At 44.9% G+C, this 8,019-nt stretch overlaps 1 long non-coding RNA gene across 1 annotated transcript; it reads left to right on the top strand.

Moving 5' to 3' along the window:
* The first annotated feature begins 1,672 nt into the window (after positions 1-1,672).
* Positions 1,673-2,161, top strand: LOC103646051 (uncharacterized). The gene is made up of 2 exons (XR_561958.1): positions 1,673-1,762; positions 2,109-2,161. It is a non-coding gene; the product is annotated as an uncharacterized lncRNA (long non-coding RNA).
* Positions 2,162-8,019: the final 5,858 nt, after the last annotated feature.

The following is an 8,019-nucleotide window of genomic DNA, read 5'->3' as shown; positions in this document are numbered from 1 at the left end:
GGTCGAGTATATAAGGCCTAGGGGGCACCCCTTCAGAACGATCGACTCTGTTCTACTTAGTCACCCACAAAAACTCTCTGCGCCCTCTACCCAGAGAATCCTCTTGTAACCACGCTCATATACTCACCAGGACGTAGGGTATTACGCACTTCTAAGCGGCCCGAACCTGTAAATCTTGTCCATTGTCCCTCGTGCGATCGGCACGAACCATTTTGCTACAGTCGTCGACACCGTCCTACTCCTAAAAACACCTTGAGGGGCAACCCCGGGTGTGCGGTCGGACCCAAAACACCGACAGGCCGTAAGATATGCCACAGTAGATTTGTGGTGACATGGAAAGAAGAGAAATAGAAAGAGAGTTGAAGCGGGCTGCTCATTAGTAGTCAGTTGAAAGCATCCTGCTCACATACTCCAAGTTAGATTGTGAGAAGAATAGATGGGTCAATCATTAAATGTACAACATATGTTATTGTGCGACTAAACTTTAGTTGATTATATGTAATATGTCAACATCATAGAGCTCACTATGGGCTATATCATTAAACTTGCTGCTAAGATCAGCTGTGAGTCTAGACTTTACTTTCTAACACATATAATTGTTCACTTGTCACTTGCTACCAGATTAGATTTCTAGACTTATTTTTTTTGTTTCGTCAATTACTAAATTATTTGCTAGCTAAGTTGCTATTTTTTTAGAGAGATAGGATAGATAGATTTCTCATCAAGAACAAAAAAAGATATTTCTAATGCAACTCATGAAAAATATATAGAGTATTTGGTCTATATCTATACTACCTATTAAGGCTCTAAGGGGTAGGCTGCCTCCTCTGGTTCTGCCTTCAGCCAATCTGCACCGTTGATCTATATCATCCAATCTACACCGTCCGCTAGCAGCCCCATCCGACGCACCCCGCCCCAAACCCCAGCCTCATCAGTGTCACCAGCCTCATCCGTCATCGGTCCTCCTCGCCCCATCCGCATCCGCCGCCGGTGGCCGAATGTCGCGCAGGCCGACCTCGCGCCCCATCCGCATCCGCCACATGCCACACATGTCCAACATCGCCAGCCTCATCCGGGAGTCATGAGCAACCTCCCACTCCCCACCAACACGCCTTCGCCTCACCCCGTGATGCCCGGGATCTGCAACAGTCGCCGCCTCCCCCTGAGCGGCTGAGATGCAGCTCCACGCCCGTCCGCGTCCCCCGCCGCAGGAGCCACGTTGTGCCTGCCGCCAGCCCCGACACCTCCAGATGTTGCCTCCATCCATCCTCCGAGCTTGCCGCCCCACCCCCGCCGCCAAACCCTAGACCCCTACAATCGCGAGGAAGGGGAGAACGACCGAGGAGGATGCTCCGCAAGGAAGGGGGGGACGGTCGAGGAGGACGTTGTTGCTCGTCGCTGAGCATCTTCGCGCCCTCATTGCTGCCAAGGAGCCCTCTCTATCCCTGATGGCGCCCCAACCGTTGGTAATATCTCCACCTCGGCCATGGGCATTGCAACCCTCGATTCAATCTCTCCTCTTCGATCTCAGGCCGATCGTCGGCGATGATGACCCAGCCTCCCTCTCCACGTCCCTGCTCCCCAACTCATACAGGTGTTGTGGCGCCCTCCTCTCCACTCCCCTATCTATTTGGTTGTTTGATGTCTACTTTCTTCGCCTCTCCGGTTGCGGCATGGAACTACATTGACTCCAAGGAAGATATTCTGGTCTATGCTACAAAGTTGATTAAAGCTGAAATGCCTATTTCTTTGAGATTGATGGGTTAGTGTGTGTGCATCTGACTATTTTAGTTGGTTCAAACTTTATGACTACTAATGCGTGAAAGTCCTATAGGATTGGGCTTTTAGCTTCTAACTTAAGTTCATATGACATTTTTTTGTTTGTCCACAAGTTCGTTTAGCTGCTTTGACAACTAAAAGTCATGTGGTTCTGTCATAGTGCATGTTTCAGTTACCTTATCAGTTGGACTGCAATGACTATCATTTTTGTGTGGTTATTTTTTGATGTCATGTATTCTGTTTGGACAATGCTGCACTGTTTGCATTTGTTTTTTTTCTTACTGCTTGAGGAAGTCAGACCTGACACTAAACTTTATACAAACTAATAGGGTTGCGGATGTCTCAGCTACATGATGAGAAGGACGATCCATCTACTTCAACACAAAAGACACTAGATATATTCTTTCATTCATCAAACAGTAACTCAAATGGCAATGGAACCAATGTTCAGAGAACCACTAATTCCCCAGGGCAGGATAATGACTCTATTAGTCTCACAAGCAAGGAGTACTTGGCACCTGATGCTGGAACAAGTGTTTCCACAGGCCAACAGGATTTCTTCCTACATGATGAGAACTGTTTTATTCCCGAACAACAACGGAGTTTAGACAACGATACTAAAGAGGCTGTCCTAAGCGACCCGTTAGGTGGAACAAAGTCAGATGATGTGTCTTACAGGCAAAGGTTTGTCTGAATTAAAATTTCCATTATTTCACAGCTAAGAAAATTGGGTGGTTTTTTTTGTCCATGTCTTCATGCACAAATTCAGCACGTGAAACTTGCTTTTCATAAGGTTACGCCCACTACGAAGTTGGATGAACCTGATCCCTTGGTCAGCCCGAAGGCTGTGTCTTCATCAAGTAAACCTGACCAACAGTCATGGATTGATGGCTACATTTGTTCCATCTGTGGATTTGAACTGCCTCTGGGCTTCGAGGAGGAGAGGCTGGAACATTCAGATTTTCACCTGGCTGAAACACTCCAGCAGGAAGAAGCAGTGGACAGCACAAGACACATCTCAAACGAGAGGTATCTATCTATGTCTTGGCATTCGCTCAGATATGTTGTTTTTCTGCTGCTGTTACAAACTAGGCTGTTGAATTGTTTTTTTACTGGTGTAAGCTACTCTAGCATTTGGTAGGACTTAGCCTCGTCCGTCTGGTGCCATTCTTGTGCTATACATAATACATGCTTGTTCTTTTTTCCCATTGTTTTTATAACTTATAGTATTATTTTATGCTGCCACAGTAGTATTGCCTTTATTTCATTCTCCTGACATTATCTATACTACTCTATTAAGAGAGTAGTGTCAGCATCCACACCAAATGTGCCCCCGCTCCCGCGATCCTCGCCTCCGTCCCGCGTATCCCCTTCCTTCGTTGTCGCGAAGCCCTGCCCCCGCTCGCGTCCGCCGCCGCGTCACCCCCCGGCTCAGCCCCTCTGTGCCCTCGCCCGCGCGTCCCCTCCCCCTCCCTCGCAGCCCTAGCCCCCTCGCGTAGCCGGGCGGTGATCCCGCCCCCCCTCCCCCTCACCACCAACTCGTGATACCCATCCATGTGAAGCAGCCACAAAATTAGGGTTTCGTCCTCGATCTGGTCGGACCCCCCTCCTCCGCTGCCGCACCCTATGTGCCATCCTCCGTGGGCGAGCCGCAACAGGGCCCTTGCTGCTCGCTTCTCCCCCCGTGGGGGATCGGATGCCCATGTGGAGGGAGCGCGAGAACAACAAGTGCCAGGAGCGTCGCCGCCAAGATCTTCGCAGGCCTCCGCGCGCACGGTGGCTACAAGCACTAGACAATAACGAGCTGCTTAAGGCGCTATGCAACTAGGTCGGCTGGGTCGTCGAGCCCAATGGCACCACCTACCTCAAGGTATGCCGCTGTCGTTCCCCCGCTGGCAGATCTCGTCTCTTCCCGCAATCACGAAGCCACAACTTTCTAACATTGTCGATAACATTGTCGAGAGGATCTAGGAGTACGTCTTCCCTGTATGCTTGATTCAGTCCCCTATCAGAGAATACATTATTCATTTGTGTCAATCCCGACCTGTATGCTTGATATCATAGATCAATTTTGCTGCCGATACATGATAGCTTAGGTAGCAGATGTGATAGATCACTGCGAGTTTTAGTTAACATGTTGGATATCATTATTCATAGATTAAATAAATGCCTTCCAGTGGTGTGTTTGCTTTGGCTGGAAAGTGATGGTTACATTATGCAGGTTTTTGTTGTTGTTGCTCTAAAAAAGTTTATTAATGCTAACAGCACCCCTAGAGTTGTTAGTTGAAGCAACTGCGCGTTAGGGTGGTCGATGTCGCGCGCATGCTGGTTGTGCACGAAGGATGGGACATGCTTGATCAAGCAACCGGGCGACACCTATGACGACTTCGCCAGCTCCAAGCCCGACAGCGAGTGCCACTACGTCGTCTTCGACTTGGACTTGAACAATTTTTATGCCTGTGGGAGCAGTGGCGTGAGATGTAGTTGCACTTTCGTGGGACGTGTGGAACACTGTTGATCAGTTTTATATAAGCAGTGGCAAGGTTACTGATCCGCAGAGCCTGACTTATGTGAGATGCTAGCGATCTGTTAATTCTGGTGTGAATAGCATTAATTGTTGGGCCATCCATAGAATTTTCGCCTGATAGATCTAGGTTAAAAATGGACCTGTTTATTCCTTCTGTCATCCCAGCCCATGAGTTTATCCCAGAGAGTTCTTTCTTGGCAAAAGTTTGAACCATTTAGTAGTTTCAGAAAAAAGGGCCATGAAGCAGTTCTCTCATATAGGCACATAAACCATGTTAATGCATGACCTGTCAGGTGGAAGAACGGTAGCAACATTTTTTTCTTCATTTTTCTGATATATAAAATAAGTTTTTTGCATCTATATAGCTAGGGTAAAGGGTCGTCTTTACCATAGTACTCTGGAAACAATGATTTATTGGAGTTTTGACTGCCATGTTGCATTCACACCCTGGCTCCTGATCCCTGCTGTCAAATTTATTATTCATTCCCAATCCCAGCCATCTGAGATTGTTTTGCTTTCCACAAGAAACTGATATCTGAATTGGGTCCTTTGTTGAATGTTGATGTTACTCCCCCTTTTAAAGTTCCTGTCAATTTTTGCAAACGAGAGGTCAAAGACTGATGAGCTTTCCTGATATGCTTGATGATCTCTAAGTTTTCTAGGAAGTTTGCTTTCTCTCATTGCCTTTTTCTTACCATACAGGCTTATTTAGTATTTTGCCTATTGTAGGTCAGTTTGAGTGCATTTGCATTCTTGTTCTCTGAGTTGGTTCAGTACAACCAGACTCAAGTTGACAACATTACTGAGCTAGAACGGAGGTAACTCTATTGTGTATCTATTTTTCTGATCTTGTTTGATGAATCTGTATTGAGGTTGATTGATTATTTTCTACCATGTCCCTTTGTTTATTTTGCTCTAATTGATATGGGGATATGTGGGCGTAGGCGTGTAGCTCTTAGTAGTCATCGGATGCTACTAACTTGTACCCAGATCAGATAAATTCTTTCAGTACATTGATTTATAAATCTCTCTGCGCTACATCTGTTGGTTTTTACTTATAGAAATAGCTTAGAACCCTGCTTTTAAAGGACAACGTATTGCAACAGAGTATGGCCACAATGACCCTGGCTGGGGATGCTAGCTTGCAAGTAGAATACCGACTGACACTCGCAAACATGAAGAATCATTTGATCAGTGTGGTCTAATAGAAAGAAAATAGTTGCATTTGCATCAAAATTAATTAGGGCTCTAATGACAGCTATTTCTAATTGTTTCAGTTACGTTATTACTTAGTTCTCTGTATTTCCTATTTGTTTCACTGAGATCAAAATTTTGATATGTAATTCCATTTTTTCTATTAGGTCCTTACTATTTTAAAGACAACTAACTATATACTATTTCAAAGTTTTATGTGTTCTTTGAAAACAGCTATCAATACATCTGTATGTACTAATGTATCTTTAAAGTTTCATAGTTCTATCAGTGTTACTATGCTCCCTTGTAATTGTTACATGCACCCTATACGAGCGGGGGAAGAGGAGGAGCGAGGGGAGCAGCAATGGCGGAGGAATTTGCGGCCCAAGCGGAAACGGAATTGGGGAGCAGATCATCGTGTTTCCAAACTACTTTCCTTTAGACAAATAGAACAATAATAAACTAATATATGTCCATTGATTTAGAAGAAATAACTTGATCCTCAATTTCATTTTGCAGGCTAGAATAGTAGGTGGGACAGGCACTGATGGGACACCTATTATTGCAGGGATTGCAAAGTTCATGGAATTATGTTGTTCAGGAAGCTATAATTGTTATCAAAGACATCTTCAGACGCTACCCTAACACGTGAGTTGCTTCTCAATTAATTTGTTGTATATTTTTGGACTATCAATCTATAAGAACTCCATTTCTGTTCTGCACAAGAAATGGTGTGTGTATATGATAACTGTTTTGTTCTCACTTAATTTTACAGGTATGAGTCTATCATTGCTACGCTTTGTGAAAGTCTGGACACTTTAGATGAACCAGAGGCTAAGGTCTTAGTCAATGCACATACCTTAGTAATCTATTGTATTTTTGTTTAGATGCTTAATTTTTTTATTCACTTACGTGTCTTAATTGTTCGCGTACGTGCAGAGCCTTGGCGCCGCACAGGGTCATGCTCCACCACCTCCGTTGTTCCCTGCAACTGACCCTGCTGAGTTCACTACTCCTGTGAGTATCAAAATTTTAGTACTGCATGATATATATTCATATGTTCTCACACATACAATCTATTCTCTGTGCAGCGTCAATCGGCGGCGTCGAACAACCCTCATGCTTCGTCCAGCCCTTCGCCGAACCAGTCCAGATGCCCACCTCGTTGATGATCCAGACTTGGTCTTGTGAGTGTTGGTGATGTTTGGCTAGACTTGGTCTTGTGAGATACTTGGTGATGTTAGTGATGATCCAGACTTATATCTGTTTTGTGATGATCCAAACTTATATTTGTGAGTGTTGGTGATGTTAGTTATACTTGGTCTTGTGAGATACTTAATGAGACTTATGTGCTGTGAAACCTGATTTATGTGGTGATATTTGTGATATATATGGTGTTGATGATAAATGTGTTGATTCTGTGATGTGAATGATATATAATGTGATGTGAATGATATATATCTTTTGTTTGTTTGGATGGAACAGCAAAAACAAGTAAAAAAGGGACATCCTGGTCACTTTGCCGAGTGTAACACTCGGCAAAGGTCGCTTTGCCGAGTGCTATGACCATGGCACTCGGCAAAGAAGGAAACCTGGGAACCGGTAAAGCCATCTTTGCCGAGTGCTGACCATGGCACTCGGCAAAGAAGGAAACCTGGGAACCGGCAAAGATGTCTTTGCCGAGTGCCGTTGCCAAGGCACTCGGCAAAGGGACTGGCAAAGGGGCCCACTGGAGGGTTCTTTGCCGAGTGCCAGTCCACCAGACACTCGGCAAAGAAACCTCCTTTGCCGAGTGCCTACTAGGGCTCTCGGCACAGAGACTGGCTGTGGGGTCCACTAGACCAGTCTTTGCCGAGTGTCGCCGTTGGCACTCGGTAAAGGATCCGTCACCGTCACTTGGCGCCGTGACGGTGACTTTTCTTTGCCGAGTGCCAAATGGCACTCGGCAAAGTCTTTGCCGAGTGCCCGACAAAAAGTACTCGGCAAAGAAGCTGTTGCCGATGTACAGTTCGCCGAGCCTTCTTTGCCGAGTGTTACACTCGGCAAAGGCGTTGCCGAGTGTAAAATAGCCTTTGCCGTGTGTTTAGAACACACGGCAAAGAAGCTGATTCCGGTAGTGGGAGAATATGCTGAAAGAATTGACAATGGCTAAGGATTGTATTATGGTCACACATTTTTGTTTTTTATGATTGGATATTCCAGCAGTAGCTAATGGAGAAGTTAAAGATGTCATCTGACGCCTGTTTCCTGTTTTTTGTCCATAGAGTTCAGTTTACAAACACAGTAGTGATTTTAGCTACAATTGATGCATTCAAAAAAGCTGATGTGTACCTTTTGATTTCTTATTTGGTCCGAAGGTTAAAACTTCTTTTAGAAGTTTTCTTTTTCCTTTAGCCTATTAGATAAAATTTACAGCTTATTTCTATGTTTTTTGTTAGTTTAGGCACAAAAGGAGTTGTACCTTTTCAATGCTTATATTATAGCCACATTATTTTCTTATGCTCATTTTTATACATTTG

The sequence above is a fragment of the Zea mays genome, chromosome 2 (genome assembly GCF_902167145.1).
Source record: "Zea mays cultivar B73 chromosome 2, Zm-B73-REFERENCE-NAM-5.0, whole genome shotgun sequence".
Classification (NCBI taxonomy): domain Eukaryota; kingdom Viridiplantae; phylum Streptophyta; class Magnoliopsida; order Poales; family Poaceae; genus Zea; species Zea mays.
This window is presented reverse-complemented; position numbering and strand designations above follow the sequence as displayed.